Source organism: Aotus nancymaae, unplaced genomic scaffold (assembly GCF_030222135.1).
Source record: "Aotus nancymaae isolate 86718 unplaced genomic scaffold, 86718_ANA_hifiasm-v0.15.2.pri h1tg000079l, whole genome shotgun sequence".
NCBI classification, from domain to species: Eukaryota; Metazoa; Chordata; class Mammalia; order Primates; family Aotidae; genus Aotus; species Aotus nancymaae.
In genome coordinates this window covers 7,074,571-7,096,105 of record NW_026988494.1, presented here as the reverse complement: position 1 = coordinate 7,096,105, position 21,535 = coordinate 7,074,571, and the positions used below count along the sequence as shown (strand labels likewise).

The following is a 21,535-nucleotide window of genomic DNA, read 5'->3' as shown; positions in this document are numbered from 1 at the left end:
TTTTTTTGTAGAAACGAGGTCTCACTCTTTTGCCCAGGCTGGACTGAAACTCTTGTGTTCAAGTGATCCTCCTCGCCTCAGCTTCCCAAAGTACTGGGATTATAGATGTGAGCCACCATGCCCAGCCTAATTTTTTATTTTTATTTTTTATAGAGACAGGGTCTCCTTATGTTGCCCAGGCTGCTCTCAAGCTCCTTGCCTCAAGCAATCCTCCTGTCCTGGCCTCCCAAAGGGTTAGGATTACAGGTGTGACCCACCATATCACCCTCTTATTATTTTCAATCTGACAGATGAGAAACTCAACTCAGAGAGTTGAGATTGCTGACCCAGTATCACAGCTAGTTCAGTGCAGAAGCAGGAGTGGACCCTCCATTTGGCTCCACTGGCCAGACTCTCTATCTGTGACTTTGTCTCCAAGAAGCTCTTAGAGGCTGGACAGCAGCATCTTCTAGGGTCCTGTAGGTCACAAGTGTCCCTTGTCTTTTCATGACTATACATTTCTGGCTGACTTTAAGCTCTAGGTGTTTTCCTCCTATGTTGATCTACCCTGTAAGGCTTCATGAGAAGCTTGGACTATTGTTTTACGGTAGGCTTCCTAAGACATTTTGCTTAGCTCCTTGAAGGCTTCCTTCTGCTCTTGAGCTTGGGAGGAGAATACAGCTTAGTCAAAGAGAGAAGAGCTAACAGCAGATAGGAATAAGTGAGTGGGAAATGCAGAGAAATGGTGAAGAGGAGTAAAGAATGGCCAATAGAAGATGGAAAGGCAGCAGTCAGGGTCACAAAAAAATGGTGCAAAAACCATACAGGAGATGCGCAAGAGATTTCATTGCTTTTAAGAAGTGTTATACTAAAATATCTTCCTCCATAGGGAAAAGACAATGGCAAAGAACTTTTAAAATTTTTATGGATACTTCTATTTAAGTATTAGGTATATAGTAGTGTACAATAAATGTTTACTTAACAGAATACATAAAACTCTTTCCTGAGCCAAACCCTGAAAGGCAGTCATAGATATTTCATAAGTTTTTTCTTTGTAAAATATTTGATGATTTCACAGTCAGGGGCTTCCCAGAAAGTGGCATACATAGCCAGATATAACCTTTCAATTTTATATTTCCTTTTGCAAGCACCATGATTTCTAGTAATCTTTGAGTGTCTCCTTTTTTCAACTAACTTAGAAAATTCGCATTTAAACGATTGTCCTTGGTTAGGAAGAGCAAAACAACGCATCCAAAAAAATGACCAAATTTGTACAACCTAGTATTACATTTCTGATTTACATAATTTCCACATCAGAAAAGTTTTCTTAAATATAAAACTCACTCATTTTATTTTAATGCCCTAAAGAATAGCCCAGATAAATGGACTCCTAATTTGAAGCATGAGTAATAATGCATTTTAGGATTAGAACAGTCATCCTTGGTATTTTTATGGTGTCCATTATGTACAGAGTACAACAAGGTACTACTCTATTATCCCGTCAGGCTGTTGGATGAATGCAAATAAGCACATACAATCAAAACAAATCACTGTATCCCTGAATTGAAACGCATGTCATAAGAACTTTAATCTAGTACAGTTGCTGTCATAGCCAAGTAAGTATATTCAGCAAAACTTACCTTTTATGTTAAGCATTTTACAGATGACATACATAAGACAAATTTAAGATTTGTGTTTATATGACTTTTAAAAGTAAAAAAGCAGTAGAAAGACTTCTCACGTGTTGTGGTGAATCATTTTCAAATAACTTTTCATTGCCAACATCTCATATGTGAACTTCCATAAGCTTCTACAACCCCTCCCAGAATCAGCCTTCTTTCTTCTTTTGGTAAAATCCTGTGTTCCCGTCTGAGTGGACCACACCATTTGTCACCAATTCCCAACAATTCTTGTCTACATACTTTTTCTGTTGGAAGAAAAAAGGAAAATGGGCTTGAATAAAAACATGTAAATAAGTGATGAGAATTTTGTCAGTTGTATTAAAGTGTTGAAACGTGTTAGCTAGAGAAGATGTAATAAAAAGTGTAATATTTTAAATAATGTTTAAGGGGAAAAGACACATTTTAGATTTCAGAATAAATGAAAGATAAAAATAAAGAATAAAAGATTTTAAATATTAGGGATGACTTGCAAAATCTCAGAGGTAAAGGCAAGAAACAGTAGACAGAAAATAATTTTATTTAAATTGAAAGAATGGGAAGGAATCCACAGACCCTTTGAGGGAACTGGATCACCATTGCAGGCTCCCTGAGATGTTGAAACACTATGAGTCTGCTTGCTTTGTCAGTGGGGATGCTCATGGTCTAGGGCAATTTCTTAGCTCTGATCACCTGCTGCCTTAAAATAGACTCAGTGCTATTGGTGGAGCATGGTGAGAGTGAGACCACCCTTTAGGACCCCACGCTGCATGGGAATGGGGTGATGCCTGTCACTGACTTCCCCCACTTCCCTGGTGGCCTGTATGTCTCAGCAGAGGTAGCCATAATTCCCCTAGGAATATAACTCCATTAGACTGGGAACCACATCCCCATCCCCCGCAACAGCCACAGCAAGCCTGCCAAAAGAGAGGCTGAGCTCAGACACACCTATCTCTGCTCCAACATGGCAGTCATTCTCTACCAGCCCTGGGAACTGAAGATAAAGGTCATAATCTCTTGGGAGGTCTATGGTCCTGTCCACTGCCTAAGAAATTGAATACCTAACCAGGTGTCCCTAGGGCAATTTTGCAAGCTCCCATAGGACCACAGGTGATGCACTCTTGAAAGTGCCACCTCCTGGCTGAAGGCTAGCCAACACAAAACCAGCACACTAAACAAAAACACAACCAAAGGCTCTCACAGAGTCCACTTCACTCCCCTGCTACCTCCACCAGAGTAGGTACTAGTATCCACAGCTTCAAGATCTAAAGACAGATCACATCGTAGGACTCTTTGCAGATACTCCCCAGTAACAGCCCAGACCCCAGTAGCTCACTGGGTGGCTAGACACAGAAGAGCAAAAACAAGCATTACAGTTCATCTCTTAGAAAACCCCATTCCTAGGAGAAGGAGGAGAACACCACAGCAAGGGAGCACCTCGTGGGACAAAAGAATCTGAACAACAGCCCGTGAATTCCAGATCTTCCCTCTGACATAGTCTACCTGAATGAGATGGAACCAGAAAAAAATTCTGTTAATATGACAAAATAAGGTTTTTTAACACTCCCAAAAGATTGTACCAGCTCATCAGTGATGGATTCAAACCAAGATGAAATCTACGAATTGCCAGAAGAAAAGTCAGAAGGTTTATTATTAAGCTAATCAAGGAGGCATCAGAGAAAGGTGAAGTGCAACTTAAAACCATGATACAGTATACAAAAGGAAAAATCTTCAGTGAAATAGAGCATAAATAAAAAACAATTACAACTTCTTGAAATCAGGGACACATTTAGAGAAATGCAAAATGCACTGGAAAGCCTCAGACATAGAATCAAACAAGCAGAAGAAAGAACTTCTAAGTTTGAAAACTGGACTTTTGAAATAACCCAGTCCATCAAAGACAAAAAGAATTTTTAAAAAATGAGCATAATCCTGCATGATCGGCACAATCCTGCATGATCGGCCCAGAACCTAAAGTACAATTAAAAAAAAAATACATATATATATATATATAAAAATGAGCAAAGCCTCCAAGAAGTTTGGGACTATGTTTAATGTCCAAATCACTATGGAAAACAATGTGGAAATTACTTAAAGAACTAAAATTAGATCTACCATTTGATCCAGCAATCCCACTACTAGGTATCTACCCAGAAGTAATTACACAAAAGATACTTGCACATGCATGCGTATAGTAGCATAATTCGCTATTGCAAAAAGGTAGAATCAGCCCAATGCCTATCAGTCAAAGAACTGATAAAGAAAATACGGTATGTATTTGTATGTATACACACACAAACACACAATGGAATAATGCTTAGCAATTAAAAAAGAACAAAACAATGATATTTGCAGCAACCTGGATGGAATTGGAGATTATTATTCTAAACGAAGTAACTCAGGAATGGAAAACTAAACATTATATGTTTTCACTCGTAAGTGAGAGCTAAGCTATAAAGATCCAAAGGCATAAGAATGATACACTGGACTTCAGGGACTTTGGGGAAAAGGTTGGGGGTTGGTGAAGGATAAGAGAATATACATTGGATACAGTGTACACTGCTCAGGTGACAGGTGCACCAAAATTTCAGAAATCACCACTAAAAAACTTATTCATGTAACCAATCACCAACTGATCCTCAAAAACCTATTGAAATAAATAAATAAAATTGAAAGAGTGAACTAAAGGTATTGCATGAGGAAGCAACATAAATAAGCTTAGTGAGTAAAACAGTGAAGAAAGGGGCAATATGGTGGTGGTGACAGGAATGTATGCTACCTGTTCTCCCTCATGATACTGTGGATAAACAGAATCAAATAATTTGTTCAGCTAACTGGATTCCATGAAAATGTGTAGCCATTTTTCTGACTAAATGTGAGATGAGGGAATGAACAATTGGGTTAGAACCTTCATAAAAAGACATCCACAGGGAAGCTACAAGGATTTCTCAAGTTCCACAACATCAAGTTTGCATACTGTGCCTACCGTGTTGTTCTCACAGTTTGATTTCAGTCCTCTCGCATTTCGTGAGGAGGCTGTTTATACCAATCTGTGGCCTAAGATATTCTTATGACGATTGCTTGTTTATCAAAATGGTATACGTTCTTCAGTTGCAGCTCCACAGGCTTTCTGGAACTACTGTAATTAACACTGAGTTCTTTTTCTTTTTCCTTATATGGCACATATGATCAGCACTACATAGAATGACATTTACTTTTTTCTCATTCTTTCATAAGTGCTAATTCTGTTTCTTTAGCCTAGTCAGAAGCTCTGAGTTCAAAGAATAGCCATGAACACAGAACTAAAGGTCTAGATAGATCTCATCTAAACCTTTCATTTTCAAAGGAAAGTTTGTAAAATGGAAACTACAGTGCTACTGAGTGTATAATATCTGTCAGTCAGCTTTAACATTTTTGTATGAATCACTCATGTCATCTCAAAGATCATATGGAGTACATACTATTATTGGCATCATTTTACAAATGAAAAGAATGATACACAGATAACTGGCTTGCTGAGGGCACACAGCTAGTAAGAGACAGTGCTGGGATTCAATTCTAGACCTTCTGGTTCCAGCTCGTGACTTTCCAAGTTAGTGCTGCAAGTAGGAAAAAAAAAACTCTCTCCCATAACTTCTTTCACCATTTCAGGGCTCTTGCTTGTTCTAATTTGTACCACCATAATTCTTATGCTGGAGCATAGAAAAAGAAAAGATGCAAGTGTTTATTAACTTCAGCCTTGTATTTGACAGATCGTAATCATGTAAACATACACCCAATACATTCTAATCCTTTCCCAAGAGAGCAAGTAATGATGATATACTGAGTGATTAATGAAGTGATATAAGGACTCAGTAATCTGCATGTGAATTAGTGGATCAACAAAGCAATTCATGTAGTAGATAGGTATTTTGAATAGTATTCTTTCTGTAGGGAATCAGCTGTATGTAGGGTTTAATTGAATGCTGTTCGGTCACAGAGTGATTTGGAGTCAAATCATCAACTGCATTTCCCAACGTGTCAAGTAGAAAGTTAACTTATCAAAACTTCCGTAGTACTCAGTTCTCTTCCAATGTGCTCTTTATCTTGAATTCTTTTGAAATAGTGTGCATTATAATTAACCAGGAATGATTTAGATGTATTCCTGTTCAGAGACAGAGGGATGGATTAAATAACTTTCCCCAAGGCCCTTTTTGCCTTTGAGTAAATGTTCTTTATCATTCTAAGCTTCTTACTCTGAGCAGTATTTGAACATGACCCTGTGGATTCCCCAGAACAATTTCTGATACTGTTTCCCTAGCTGATGTGTTTGGATATTTTCCATGCTATGCAGGCTGCATTCTCTTTTTAACTTAATATGTTCTTTTTCACTCTGATGCTTTGACTTTTGCCATTATAGTTTTCTTTATTTTCAGAGTTTATTGACTGTCACTAGGCTTTCTTCTGAGTCCTTTTGCCAAGTCATCCATACTTTTCTCTTCTAATCTTCTGTTATAACAGGCTTCCTGTTACTTATATTTTTGATCTTAAACTCTGAATTTGATCCAGATTTTCTGGTAGAGATTTCCCTACACTGAAAACGGTAATCCAGGTGCAGCCACTTGAGAATTGAGTAGAGATAAATATGTGCACCCCTTTTTACTGTGATGTCTTGCCATCTGCAATTTGGAGCCTGTAAGAGTTAGATTTGGGATTGAAAATAAGACTTCCATTAGGACTGCCATTTTCAGCACAAACTTGCCTGGATGGTAACTGCTGTCTAGCCTCAGCTAGCTTTCGACAGGTCCTTCTCAGAAGACCTCTTTTCCAGGCTTTTTTCTTCCTGTGCATATCTGTGTTTTCATTCATTTTCCCCTGGTGTATAAGCTGGCCCTTTCCCAATCTGACTCTCATCTTGTTATTTGATCCCAAGATCTGTAACTCCTCTCAGACCATCTGCATTATTTCTCTGTCCTTGCTGATGTTTTGCAACATTCTGCAGCTGACTATCATCTGCAGATTTCATTAGTACACCGTTTTCTATGTTCTGAAGATCATTAATAAAGATGAATAAACAGAAGAGAAGACCTTATGCAGACATCTGTGGAATTTCTCTAGACTGCCCCCACAACTCGATTGCCATTATTTTTTTTAACCTTTTTGGTCTTCGGCCCAATGTTGCATCCAGTTCCCGCTTTAAGCACCCTGTTCTCATATCCGAGTAACTGCGCTCATAATGTGTAATTTTCCTGCGCCACTTTATAATTGTCTAAACAATTCATCAGGTTTGTCTGATAGCATTTTTCTTTTATTAAACCCCAGTTTTATTGACAGTTTTCATTATCCTCTAGATTGCAGAAGCTATATATAACAGTGTGTGTGCCCATTCTGATTTCTCCTCAATTTATTACTGTTTTAAAACCTGTATCATAGATGGGAATAGAATATGATGAGAAGAGATACACTCAGAATCTCTATGGCTCTTCTTGGAAAAGCAACGTAATGTATATGGAAGATCATGCATGTGCACTTTCCTGCAAGGCATTAACCATAATCTTTCTATCCAAAAAGATAAAAAGAAGTCTCTGGTTTTGAATGATGAAGTTTATATCTAACTAATATTGAAAAATCAAAGGATTAGATTTCAAAAACCGAATAAGAACCATAGCTGTACTTAGAGAATATCTGTGATGTACTTGGCACTGTGATAAGATGTGATATGTATCACCCTTTATGATTACATCAACCCTGAAAGGCAGTTATTTTTGGGTGTGTCACTAACCTGTAGGATGCTGTCATGAGAATTATAAAATGGTGTCCCTTCCAGGAGGATGCAGCCCATGATCAGAGCACAGACTGCATCTAAGGACCCACTGACCTCCTAGGCCAGATATTTTCATGTGTGGCACAGCCTGCCTAAATGTATATGGAAGCCCTAATTTCTTTCTCATTTAAATGAAGAGGATAAGAGACCAATAAGAGACAGATTTGGGATTAATAATAATGAGGTTTCCTCCATGCCATATAATGTCTCTGCACATAGAACGGATATAGATCTAACTCATACTTCTGTGATTGTCTCCTAAATTCAAACAGTACTTTGTGTTTTTGCTTAGAAAAGAGTGGATATAATTTGGTATGTAACCTTTTCTTCCAATCTTTAGCTATGCTATTGATTTTCTTCCCAGTCTTCAGCTATGTTGTTTTTATTATTATCATTATTATTACTATTTATTACTGAATCTAAAAAGAATAGAGAAGAAGTGCTATTACCCTGGGCCAGGTATTCTTTGTACTATCTTTAAAATACAGCTGAATTGTGTTCATCTATCCCTTTGTTTGCCTATTAGATCACTATGCAAGCACATACCTTCATGATATTGAATATCGATCAATTTAGTCACATGACATGCAAATGTAGAATAACACTTAATGGCCAGGCGTGATGGCTCACGCCTGTAATCCCAGCATTTTGGGAAGCTGGGGTGCATGGACCACCTGAGCTCAGGAGTTTGAGACTATCCAGGGCAACATGGTGAAACCCTGTCTCTACTAAAAATACAAAAAAATTAACTGGGTTGTGGTGGCATGTGCCTGTAGTCCCAGCTACTTGGGAGGCTGAGATAGGAGAATCACTTGAGCCCCAGAGGTGAAGGTTGCAGTGAGCCAAGATTGTGCCGCTGCACTCAAGCTTGGGCTATAGAGTGAGACTCCATCTTGAAAGAGAGAGAGAGAGAGAGAGAGAGAGAGAGATAAAGAAAGAAAGGAAAGGAAGAAAGGAGGGAAGAAGGAAGGAAGGAGAGAGAAAGAAGAAAAGAAGGAAAAGGAAAGAAATGGAAGGAAGGAAAGAAGGAAGGAAGGGTGAGCATTTAATAAGGAATGTTTGAATACTTTAATTCTTTGACTTAAATTACTAGATGTATTTATAAAGGTATAGAAGATTTGATAACTGAAATGTATATGCAGATACATATACACATATAAGTATATATATGTGTGTATAACATTTATTTCTATAAATTAAAGTTATTTACCAAAGCACCATATATTTTTATTTTATTTTCTTTCCCTTGTTACCATTTTTACTTTGCTTGAGCACTGTTCTTATTGAAATGTGCCTTCCACTTTAGCTATAGAGCTTTTCCTTGTTGAACAATGTAGTTTTCTTGCTCAACAACTCTGACATCCAGGTAAATGGCAGGAAATGGATAGGGGAGTTGTGTGTTCATAATGCCACTTTGCCACCCTGAAATCTATGCAGATAATCTACTTGGAAGGCTTTGAGCCCCAGTGGAATACAGAACCATATAAGTATCCTGCATTGATTTACAGCACCTGCTACAGCTGCTTGGATCTTGGCAGGCATTTTCTCTCCTGCCAAATGCTGTTGCAATTGCTGGGCAGATCTAGATGGAGGTTATATTTACTGGACATGTTTATAATCTGCAGAGTGATCTAAGCCATAGAGAGCTAATTTCCCAAAGATCAATGACTAAGGGAGGATTTCAGAGGTTATCCTCTTTATCCAATTTCCTGTGTCCTAATGAGATAGCTGAAACCTGTTTGGAATCTTTCTGATTAGAAACTCTTGTGAGAGTCAATAAAGAATATGACATTCATAAATCTAAATAAGAGGCGACTTGGCTGCCTGTGTGGTGATTCATGCCACAAGAAGCCTTTCCCCTGTCCCCAGCAGGGTGTGCCATGGGTGGCTGACCTGAGACAAGAGTCCTGAGAGGACTTGGTCTCTCCTGGTGAATTCAAAGGACTCTCCTGGCTATTAGAATGCACTGTGTATGTATGTGTATGTGTGTGTGTGTGTGTGTGTGTGTGTGTGTGTGTGTATATATTTACCTTTTTGATTTAATTTAATTCAGTTGCATTTCAATTCAGCTGAAATGTATTTGTTAAATGGTTATTATGTTTTCCAACTAAGAAGGAAGACACAGAAAAAAAATAACTATAATGCTGTATGGTAAGCATCATTATATAGATCTGAACAAAGTGTTATCTAAGATGATGATAATCCTAATAGCTAATGTATTTTGAGAACTTACTATGTCAGGCAGTGTGCTAAGCACTTCACACACATTATTTTATTTGATCCTAACAAATTCATGAATTAGGTCTTATTGTACCTATTTTATAGATGAAGAAACCGAGACTTAGATGCATTAATTAACTTTCCATGCACACACATTATTTTATTTGATCCTAACAAATTCATGAATTAGATCTTATTGTACCTATTTTATAGATGAAGAAACCGAGACTTAGATGCATTAATTAACTTTCCATGTTAACAAAATCCTTCCTGAATCCCATATTCCCCTCTCACTGTCTTTTGCCCCAACTCAGTTAAACTTCTAGGAAAAACTTGTCTACCTTTACCATCTCTGCTTCTTTACCTCCCATTTGCTCCTCAACCTATTCAGTTTGGCTTCTGCCACTGCCGTCAAAATGAAAATTAAACAGGCTTGTCAATTCCTCCATATGCCCAAATATAGTATTTTTATTTCACTGGATTTCTCAGCACCTTTTGCCACAATTAACCACTTCCTTCTGGAGACGGTATTTCTTCTGGAATCATGAGCTGCTGATTACCATTCGATAGCACTTCTTCCTCTGCCTAATTTCTCATTACTGGAGCATTTTAGTTTGGGTTCTGGGTCATCTTCTCTCGCCCCTGGCTTCTGCCCTATGTGAGGGATTCTAAACATTGTTGGTACTACATATGTTTTTGGCAGTCTCATGAAGCCTACAGACTCAAAGTGCATAAAATATCCTGGACATCTCTCAGTATCCCAAACGCATTTCTTACAAATGGGAACTCTTGTTTCCCATCCCCAAATTTGTTTTTCCTTCAGTATTATCCATCATCAATCCAGTTGCTCAAGAAAACTAGAAGTCATCTATGATTCTTCATTTATCCTAAAATACAAACATTACACCATCCATTAGCATGTCTTGGTTATTTTATCTCCACACCATCCCAGATCTTTCCACTTTTCCTTTTCTCCATTGCCACCCTCAGGTGGTGCTTAATAAACATTTAGTGTATGAAGAAAGATTTGAAATGGGGAAAATAAAGACATACTGAATCATGAGGGGACACGTAATACTCTAGGCAAGACCCAAGATAGATCAGAGGCAGTCTGAAGACAAGAAGGATGAATGTAAAAAGTAAGTGTCTACAATGGAAAATACGGACAAAGAATCAAGAGTTACAAATGCCTATTAGTGTAATCAGGTTGTTTGAAGCTATCTTTTAAAAATTTCCATTTCTTTTTTTTTCTTTTTTTTTAAAATTGTACTTTAGGTTCTAGGGTACATGTGCAGATCATGCAGGATTGTTGCATAGGTACACACATAGCAATATAGTTTGCTGCCTCCAACCCCCTGTCACCTACATCTGGCATTTCTCCCCATGTTATCCCTCTCCAACCTCCCCACCCCCCGAGCTGTTCCTCCCTTGCCCCGCCTCCAACAGATCCCAGTGTGATGCTCCTTTGGCACATATACACCATGGAATACTATGCAGCCATACAAAATGATGAGTTTGTGTCCTTTGTAGGGACATGGATGAATCTGGAAACCATCATTCTCAGCAAACTGACACAAGAACAGAAAAACACCACGTGTTCTCACTCATAGGCGGGTGTGGAACAATGAGAACACAGGGACACAGGGAAGGGAACATCCATTTCTTTTCATATAGCCTTTGACCTCATGTTCTGTGAAATCCTTGGGAAACAGTAAATCATATAGTTTGGGGATTTAAGAGTGAGGAAGGGAATAAAACTGAAAAGAGAAATCTTTCCTAGATTGACAGTGAAACAGCCTTCTTCAGCCATTTCTCCCCATACACTGGTCAAACAGGTAAGCACCAGATAGTTTGAGCAGCAGTTGGAACAGTTCAAAAAGAGTCTCCCTCTAGCCTCTCCTTACTTCTGAATAAGCAAAGCTAAGCTAGGATCAACTAGTCAGCTTCTCTAATATTCTGTATTGTTCTGAGTTTTAAGTTTTTTATTTTCTTGGCTGCCTAGGCTCCCTGATTAAGTGGGATTAATCTCTATCATCCTGTGTAAGCTAAGCCCTAAATTACATAATATGTTTTCTATCCTTCTGCCATATGCCTTCCATGTCAGGGATGACTCCAGAGACAACAAACGCAAGCTGTGTTTTTACTGATTTTGCAAACTTGCATTCATCAGCCTTGGGCATTTTGGCCTCCCCAGTGTCAGTATGGTGTTTTAATAGCTGAGAAAAACAACAGAAATATAAAGAGAGGACACTGTGAAAATCACTTTCCAAACTGACTTGTACTGAAACTGCCTCACATCTAAGTAATGGAAAATAATAGTGACGAGGACAATGTAGTGCATTGAATTCAGTGACAGTTAATCCTCTTATTAACTTCGTGGTCATATTCTGCTCATTTGTCAGGATGGAGGGAGTGTGTGAGAATGTTGTAGTTCCTGTTTCTCTGTTCATTGGGAAAGTTGGCAAAATAGCTGTAAAAATAAAAGAGTTCCAGGTTGAAATGCCTTTGAGGTTGACTGTTCTCTCTGGAGATGTTTGCCTTGTGGACTTCATCCACGCTTTGAGTTTGGGTATCCACTCTTTGAGGCCTTATTGTCTTCCCTTTCGAGGATTTCCTTTTCACCTGAGCAATCATCGGTGGGGGAAAAGTCAGTGGGATTGTTCAGCTGTGTGGTACACTGCACTGCCAAATGGAGGCAGAGCCCTGCTGCAGCCCCATGAATTGGAACAACCTACAAAGCATTTCTGGCAGTGAGCCAAAGAGGTGATCCCTGCTCTAAGGGGAAAAAAAAGTCAATGGCTGAGATTGCAGTTCTTCATCCCCACACTGGGCTGATTCATGCAGCAGCATTGACACTGAGGTCTCAGGAGAACTGTTCTCTTCCCAGTCCAGCTAAAAATAGCCAAATTCAGATTTATAATGTCAGGAGCTGATAAATTTGCTGGGGAAATGCAAGCAGTGTCACTGCCGTGCTAGGAAATCTATTCTGATGAATTGATGGGGGAAAGAAATTCCAAACATGGCAGAATCCCAGAGTGCCACTTCCCCTGGGATGGTGAGCAAAATGAGCATGTTCTCCTTGCCATTGAAGTTCCCTTTTTCAAACATAGTAAAAAGTAGACTATACTAGATTGAAAAGGAATATAAAAAACACCTTTTTGCTCAAAAGCATGACATGACATAAAACTAAATCTTATGGCCTGTAAAATATTTTTGCTTTCTGTCAAGGCAGGGGTTCCCTTTCAAAATACTCTTCCCCCAGACAAAAATTTCATTTGCATAGCCCTGCATTTCTGTGGTGACTTCAGATTCAAACAGGATCTTTTAATTTTGGGACTCAGTAAAAAAATGAATTTCTTACTTTTCTAACAGCTTTTGTTTGGACTTTCGGAATCTAAGTTGATCTTACTGTCTGCTGCTACCCAGCCCTTTCCTCTCTTTATTTGGTCCATGGAGTCTCAGGAGTATCACAGGATGTTTCCTCCATACCAACTGGCTTGAAATGATTTGGCATGGGCTTCAATTCTAATTTATTCAGCATCCATTTAGCACCTACTAGAAACCAAGTATCATGACTGGCATTTTTCTGAAATGATGAAGGTGCAATGGGGACAGATGGACGTGTAATGAACTTATTATAAATCAAATTATAAACATAATAATTGATACTGAACAAGTCCTATGAGAATTGAACTGAGGAAATGCTTCTGCTGGGAAGAAACCAGGAAGGCAGAGAGAAGTAAAATTCGTGGTTGGGACGATACAATAAATGAGTACTAGCAATTTCTCGGGTTGGGGATGCAGAGTATGTTTAACAGAACAGCATGACACTAAGGTGGGAAAAGTACCACCTGCCTTTGGGACTTAAACAAGATATTTGAAGCATTAAAATAATTTTTTTTTCTCACTTGGATTTTGGCTTTTGCCAAACAACTAGGAAACAACTGTTACATTTGCTCTAATTATTTTAGATCATTAACTTTGAAAATTGCTGTTTGTATGATTTCCTACCTTGGCCTTGTGCCCATTATGAGCTGACATCTAATGAACAGGTGGATGGTTCATTCCTAGAGGTTTGCCCTTGTCAAACACTTGACCCAGACCACAGAATGTCATGGTAGCTTTCTCTGCTGAAACCTTGTGGACTTACATCTCAGTAGTGATGTTCTAATGATATAACATGCTTTGCCATCATTTGTTGATTCATAAAGTCATGAGACAAACACTAACATTATTATCACTGTCTCCTTGAATGAAAAATAAGGGCTAGACTTTTAATTTTATGCAGCATTTTCTTGACCCAATTCTTTGCATTCAAAAATGTTTAGGCATTTCATTTTCATGGACCTACCTCTTAATATGCTTTCTTCTTAATCAGGCAGTAATTTGTAGGTTTGGGTCTCAATTTCAATAGCAAGTGAGCCCCAAAATCTGTAAACACAAGAAAGGGTTTTATTCTGAGATTCAATAGGAAATACAGCATACAAAGATTCCATGTAATTTTAAAAAAGAATGTAGCATAGATATGCATGCTGAAGTATTTAGGGGAAGTAGAAATATGTCTGCAATTTATTTTGAAAATGTGTCAACAAATATGCTGGATGGATAGAAGGATAGATAAATGGGTGGATACGTTAGAAAGCAAATATATAAAAATGTCAGTGGTACAATCTGGGTATGGAATATAGCTATTGATTCTAAAATTATTTTAACTTTGTGGAATGTTTGAAATTTTTACAACATGTTGGACGAGAAAGATAAGGTAGCATAGAATTAAATTGGTAGAGGTGCTTGGAAAAGAATGATAAGATACTTAAAGTGAAGAGAAATTTCTCTGACTTATCAAAATGTAGACATCAATATTGTTGTGTCTGTGAGTCAAAGGTACACAATCTTTCTTCTCCATTAGCTTAAGAATCCGTTAGATGAGAAAAAAGATCATCCTTGGAGAAAGAGAAGTTCGCTGTAAAGGCCAGATCTTTAGTCTACTCAGAAATAAATAAATAGATTTTTAAAACATAAACATTGATATTCGTCCCAAATAAGGCCATTTCTGCCTTCTCAGTCATTTCCATATATATTGAGCACTTCCTATATTCCCGGCACAGTGCTAAGCACTGGGGCTTCAATGAGGAAGCACTTCATAAAGTTGAACATCAAGAATGGAGAAAGTGAACAAGAAGGTGATGTCACACAGGGAAAGAAGGACTTAAAATGTGCTTTGAGCCCTGAAAACGGAGAACTTCCCGGCTTATTCACTCTGGTTTGGGGCAGGCTACCAAATCTTTTTGTGCCTTAGTATTTTCATCTGTAAAATCTGGCCAATAGTAATGGTTAGCCTACTGTCTGTTAAATAGCAACTCCTTCACAAATGGTCACTGATACCTTTAACCCAGAAAGGAAGAACAAATTAGGGAAAAAAACATAGCTATAAAATTTGTTTGACAGACATCCTTCTTTTTCCCATCCCTCCTCTATACCCCATCCTTTGTTGCCCTGATAGAATTAAAAAATCACAGCCCTGGAGCTGGAACAGACCTAGCCATAGATTTGGGAGAGATACTCCATTCCAACCCCCATTTAGTGATGAAGACACTGAAATGACTTGAGAGAAGTGACTTGTCTCAGGTCCCGTAGCTAGTCAATGACAAAGTGGGTGAATGTGTAGGATTATAAAGCTTTTACTGTAGAGAGAGGTTAAAGAAAATTTATTTGGAAATACAGTTCATTATTTCTTAGGATGTAAGAGGGAAAATTCTCAGAAACTTATTTTTTATTGTTAGAATGTATTTTGGTGTACCTAAACACATTGCACTAGTAGGTTCTCAAGAGGCAATTGTTGCCTTGTATTGCATTAAACTCCCTTGCTAATTGTCTGTATAGCATGGCTAACCCTTGTTATGTGGGTAACTGTTCCTTTAATTAAAGTAATTTTTAATTCCTTTAATTACAGTTTGGTGTCTGTAATTGACAGAATCTATATCTCTTAACCCCACATAGATTTATGTAGTTAGGGGTAGCAAAGATTGCTTCTCTCTTTGTGAAAATGGAATGAGTATTCTCGTAATGTCTCTATACTTGTATCTTATTTGATCTGTGGGGCATAGCACATTTCCTTGACAAGAAAGCGATTGCCCCTAGAGACTTGTCAGTTCACAACTTTGAATTAAGTTCTCTGGGTGCTCTAATTATCAGAGCCAATGACCCCTGCTGGCTTTGAACTCCACTACTTTGGCTGGACAGATCCACTCAAAGCAAAGATAGAGGTTCTTTATACTAGAGGAGATTATTTCTTATCACAGAGGAGAGGAAGAAGGTGAATAAGAGAAACGGAGAAAGAGAAGGGGAAGAGAGAAGGGAAAAGAGAGAGAGAATAAATGAGATGATACTGCAAAATGTTTTTGAATTATTTAGTTGATACTATTAGGTTGATATTAGGTTGATGCAATAATAATTGTGGTTTTCATCATTAAAAGTAATGACATTATTTTAAATAGCATTATTAAAAGTAATAGCAAAACTGCAGTTACTTTTGCATCAACCTACTATTAAATTTTTTAAAAATAAAAGCCATATAGGAGACTAAGCAAAATCACAATAAAATAAATCAGTTTAAAATTAATGAATGAAATAGGATCTCCCAAAACAGTGCTGCAGAATGGTTTAGCAACACTGAAAGATAGTTCTAACATGCAATACAGATCCGTTCACGCTTCAGCTGAGAAGCTGGCATCAGTATAAAAGTGAATGTACAATCTCAAAATCTCAGACCAGTGAACATTCTAGAGCACAAATTCTAAGACAAAAGAAAGAATCATGCTCCACTTGGGAATGGACTGGTTTTCGCTCCATCGAGCAGACTGCACTGTTGATTAACAAGGTAGATATGGTGAGAGGTTGGAACAGAGGCACCACATGCTGACGAATCTAGGCTGTCTGTGCTTTCGAGGGAATAGAATCTCAGGAAGAAGTCAGGGATCCCTTGTGACTCCAGAGGGTAAGTGACTCTCCCATTGTTTGCTGTTCCCTCCCAGCCTCAAAAAGTAGGGATGCAGGCAGCTGCTTCCAAGGGTGATATTTTTTAAATTTAAAAGCTCCACCTGGGCATGGTGCAGTAGCTCATGCCTGTAATCCCAGCACTTTGAGATGCTGAGGCAGGGGGATCCTTGAGCCCAGGAGTTGGAGATCACTCTGGGCAATGTAGTGAGACCCTGTCTCTACTTCAACATAAAAGAAAAAATCAGCCCAGTAGGGTAGTGTTTGCCTGTAGTTCCAGCTACTAGGGAAGCTGAGGTGAGAGCATCACTTTAGTCTAGAAAGAAGATCAAGGCCACAGTGAGCCATGATCATAGCACTCCACTCCATCCCAGGTTACAAAGTGAGAACCTGTCTCAAAACAAACAAATGAACAAATAAAAAACTCAAACATGGAAAAGTCTATAGATTCATCTTAAGCAATATTCCCCCATGTACTGATAAAAATAAACTCCCTTCATAGAACACAAATGGCTGATAAGGTAGCCCATAATTGTGAACTCCCCAAGTCCAGCATTTGAAAAGACAATTTAAAAAATGAGAGAGAGACAGAGAGAGAGAGTCAGTGTTGATAAGTATGAGGTAATGTGAATGTGGAGGCACAGGGTGACTTTATAACTGAGAAGAAAGGGAGGGAGAAGCTAACTTTGATTATGAGTCTTCTGTGAGCCAAGCACCGTACTCAGTTATTTGATTTAGTCTTCACAACTATTTTTCATATAACATGATGAGAAGATGGGCATTCTTGTAAGCAGCAGAGCTGGGATTTGAACCCAAATCTCTATGACATTGGTCCCCATGCATTTTCTATGACACTGGCTGTGTGCCATCTGGCTCATGACTTTCCAGCAATTTCGTGGATAAAAGATGTATAATAAGGTGACATTAAAACCAGTATACGTTTTCCTGTGTTAGCTGCTGTGGCTAAAACTATTGGATAAATGCGGTTTGGAGAATAAGCGTGTTGGAGAATAGGTGTGAATTATCATTATTCATTCCCCTGTTGAGAATCGGCAAAATCATATTATTTCTACCAGGACAAAATAGAGGGGGAAGAAAACCTAGGATTCTGGAAATATTGGCTATGGGATATAAGGCAAATTTAGATGTTAAAAGTGATACTTGATGAATTTTTCAAATGCCAAAATGTTCTCATGTATAAAAAAAGTTGGGGATTTTTTTTTGTCAGAAAATTACGAGTCTTGCACTGGGCAATTCAAATGAAAGAGGTTTTCGTTTTTTTCTTGTCTTTGGCTGTTTTGCAAGGGGATCCCTGAGAGGAGGTGAAATGAGACCTAGAAGCGATTTTTAGTGTAATACACACATACCCACGCACTAACTTGCTTTCATATAGTTACCCATACGTGCCAGATCTCATGATTAAAAGACAGGCCAGAAAAATATGGTGTACTGGGCTATGTATGGCTCCCATTCTCTAATTTTTTTTCTATTTTTAAGTGGATTTTGTGTTGCCTACTTAGTCTGTAATGACCATAAGCCATTGCAGCCAACTTGTTTTAAAGCTCAGAGAGAGGCAGGTCACTAAACAATAGAATAGTAACATGGCCACATATTTAACTTTGTAGTACCCACATTTCCAAAAGGTAATTTTATCCAAAACTGATGTCATTAATGTAAAATATTGTTAATAAGATATTTTGCATTTTTTAGTGGTAGGTCTTCAGAATCTGGTGTGAATTTGCACTGACAGCTCATCACAGTTCAGCCAAGCCCACGTTTCAAGTGCTCAGTAAACACATTTGGCTAGTGGCTCCCGTACTGGACAGCAGAGGTATAGACTAGGAAAGTGTTCACTCAGGGTATTCATTTCATATTTTCTCTATCTTCCATCATTTCTTATATTAAGTTGTATAGAGAGAGAGCACCATTTCTACCCCATCAAAGAACATGAAGGGACCCAGAGAAGAGTATGTTGAGTTGACTGCCTCACAGAAGACCTCTGCATGATATTTAATTGAAGGGAACTGCCTTCTCTTTTTCCAGGAAGATTAAGTCTTTATCCTCTCTGCCATTCAGTTTAATACCTATGTGCAAAGCAGTAATAGAGCCTAGATAGATAGATAGGTTTGTGTGTGTGTTTGAGTGTGTGTGTGTTGTGTGGATGTGTATCCCTAAGTACATGATAAATTGGCATACATCCCAGCAACAGACTGAAACTTCTGATTAAAGGTAACAGGTAAATGAAATGAATATCTAATAAAAACCTGTTTATGTTTTTAAACAGAATTAAAAGACTAAAATAAGAACAGAGTATAAGAAAGAATAGGAAGAAAGCCTTACACGACAATAATCAATTTGGGTACCATTTTTTTTTACTTCCTGGCCTTCTGCAACTTAAAGGAAAAAAAAGTTCCCACCAACAGGCAAATGACTTATCATGATAGGGAACAATTCTTTCCATTCTGTGGCTCTGCTGGCATTTTTAAATGTGTCACATGTGGCTGGGTTGTGGGGTACAAGAGGTAGACTGACTTAGGAGAGAAAGGCCGGCATCAAGTTTTGAGAATCCATCCTATGTGGAGAATGTAGCAATTATGCTGGTGTTCTAAATGGAGTCAGAGTCTTGCATGGCAGGAAGCTTCCTAAGGTATCCATGTGAGTCATGAGCCTTAGAAGTCTGTGCAGAAGTGGGAAATGAGCCTTCGCTCTAGGAAAATGTGCTTTACTATTACATAAGTTCTGGGATCAACTGATACAAAAGTTAGGATAAATAAATAAAAATTTTAAGTTTTTTCCTATGTGTGTACCTATGATACTATCAAATTTTTATTCAATTTGTAACTCCTGAATTCATTCATCAAGAGTCCTTGAGGAAGCTAAGCAGAACTGGCAGGTCTGTCATTTTGTTGTGTCATGATTGTGAGTATTTAGTTCCCTGCAATTAAAAAGTCTGTGGGACAATAGGCTTTCAAGTCAGGAAGAGATGGTTGGGTCCTTGCTTCTGCTACTTAATCTGTGACTTTGAAAATCACTCTCTGAATCTGATTTTGTTTGTATCTGTTAAATATAAACTCTCTCTCATAGCGTTACAATGAGGAAAAAATGGAGGGATGTATCTGAAGTATCTGGTACAGGGTCCAGCACATACTGGTTGCTCAATAAATACCAGGTTTTTTACCCTTTTACTACTCTAAAAATGTCTTGTTTCTATTTTCTGCTCCTGAGCTCTGTGTCTTGAAAAGTTCTGTTGGCGTGCATATTGGACTTGACCACTTATGTTAAATTCTCTATTCTCGTCTTTATTTTGTATTAATGAATATAATTAATCTAATTACAAGTATAAAACTATCAGTCAGGTTCCTAAAAATGTATTAGAACATATATGTATTGTGTACTTACCATATTCCAGTGCTAGGCTGTGGGGAAACAATAATGAATAATACGGCTATTGCCCTAAAGAGCCTTCACCAATCCTGTCGGTGGTTCAGAGTCACCAAGCAATGTCAGTTTGTCCTCATCATGCTGAATGGGGAGAGGTTTAGAATGATCCCAGGAGGACACAAGACCAGCTCCTGTCCACGTCTTGATGGGTCATGGAAAAATACAGGTACCATCCTGAGTTGAAATAATTCTAGCCTATAATCGATAAAGCCTTATCCAGATAAATTCAAGATTATCTTTAAGCATTTTGAAATATTAAGCATAGCCTGCTGGCCTCAAATGACATTTTAAAGAATCCAGGGATGCAGAGTTTGCAAATGGGCAGCTGCCATTTTCAAGGATGCAGGAACCAGGTTTTGTGAGAAGAGCAAAGTGGAAAGGGAGAGGAACTTAATTAGGTCTGCCCTTTAGAAACAGGTCTGCAATGGCAGCATTGCAAACTAATCCAAGTGAAAAATCATGGGAGACTTAAATGAGAGCATGCCTGGGAATGAAGAAGGCAGATTTAGTAGGATTACTAATGACAGGTTGGATGGAAGATGTAAAAGAGAAGAAATCTATATTGCTGTGATCCATTAAGTCTCCTTGTCTACTTTTAACACTTAATGGGATGGTGGTGTTATTCTAGGCTATCCTTTATGAGGTTGGGGTTCTTCCCTGACAGGTCCTGAAGCTGTGAGAACAAATTAATTCACCAAGGGAGTGAGCAAGGAGAAAGACTTGGTACATTCAGGGATTCTACGCCATGGAGGAGGCTACAAGGAGATCCGTTTTCTTCTAAATCATTCTGATAGGCTTCTGGATGGCTTTCAGTCTCTGGCCAGCTGCTGATGGAAAGCTCTTCCATCTGATGAAGATTAATCATCAAACCTAGGAGCTTATTTTGTTCTGTTCTTCTGAGTCATGTTAGATTCCAGAACAATCAACTTTATTTTCCCTAAATTTTGTATCTCTTGGGAATCTTCCAATGACTTTGGTTTCCAGTCTATTTTTGGCACTCGTTGTCAAAGAAGTGATAATTCTAAGAGCTTAGAGTGCTAAACTCCAACTCAGTTGAGAATCGAAACCTTTCCAGTAAGGGGCTCAGCCCCAAACACCTGGAACTCCTCTTTCTCCTTTCACCCTCAGGTACAGGAGTGTTAATGTAAAATAGTACTAATCTGCTTTTACAGTTTTTGTGTTATTAAGCAATACATTAAGATTTAATCATCATAAGAAAAGGGTTGTTTTCTCACCGAGCTGTTATAATTTGTTGTACTTCTATTTCTACTCGTTTATCTTAGGTTTGCTTTAGCCATTTCAGTTTAGTTGATGTCTAATGATATGCCTATCAGTGAAACTTTAGAGATGACTTTCAGTCCTTGGATTTTTTTTTCATAGTTTCAAGAAGCAAGACTTGAGAAGATGATTTGCGTTAAGAGGTTTGTGTGAGTTGAGT

The 21,535-nt window shown here is 38.3% G+C and overlaps 1 protein-coding gene across 1 annotated transcript in view; it reads left to right on the top strand.

Moving 5' to 3' along the window:
- Positions 1–21,535, top strand: part of NRG1 (neuregulin 1) — a 1,119,143-nt gene that overhangs the window by 285,892 nt on the left and 811,716 nt on the right. The window lies entirely within an intron of this gene.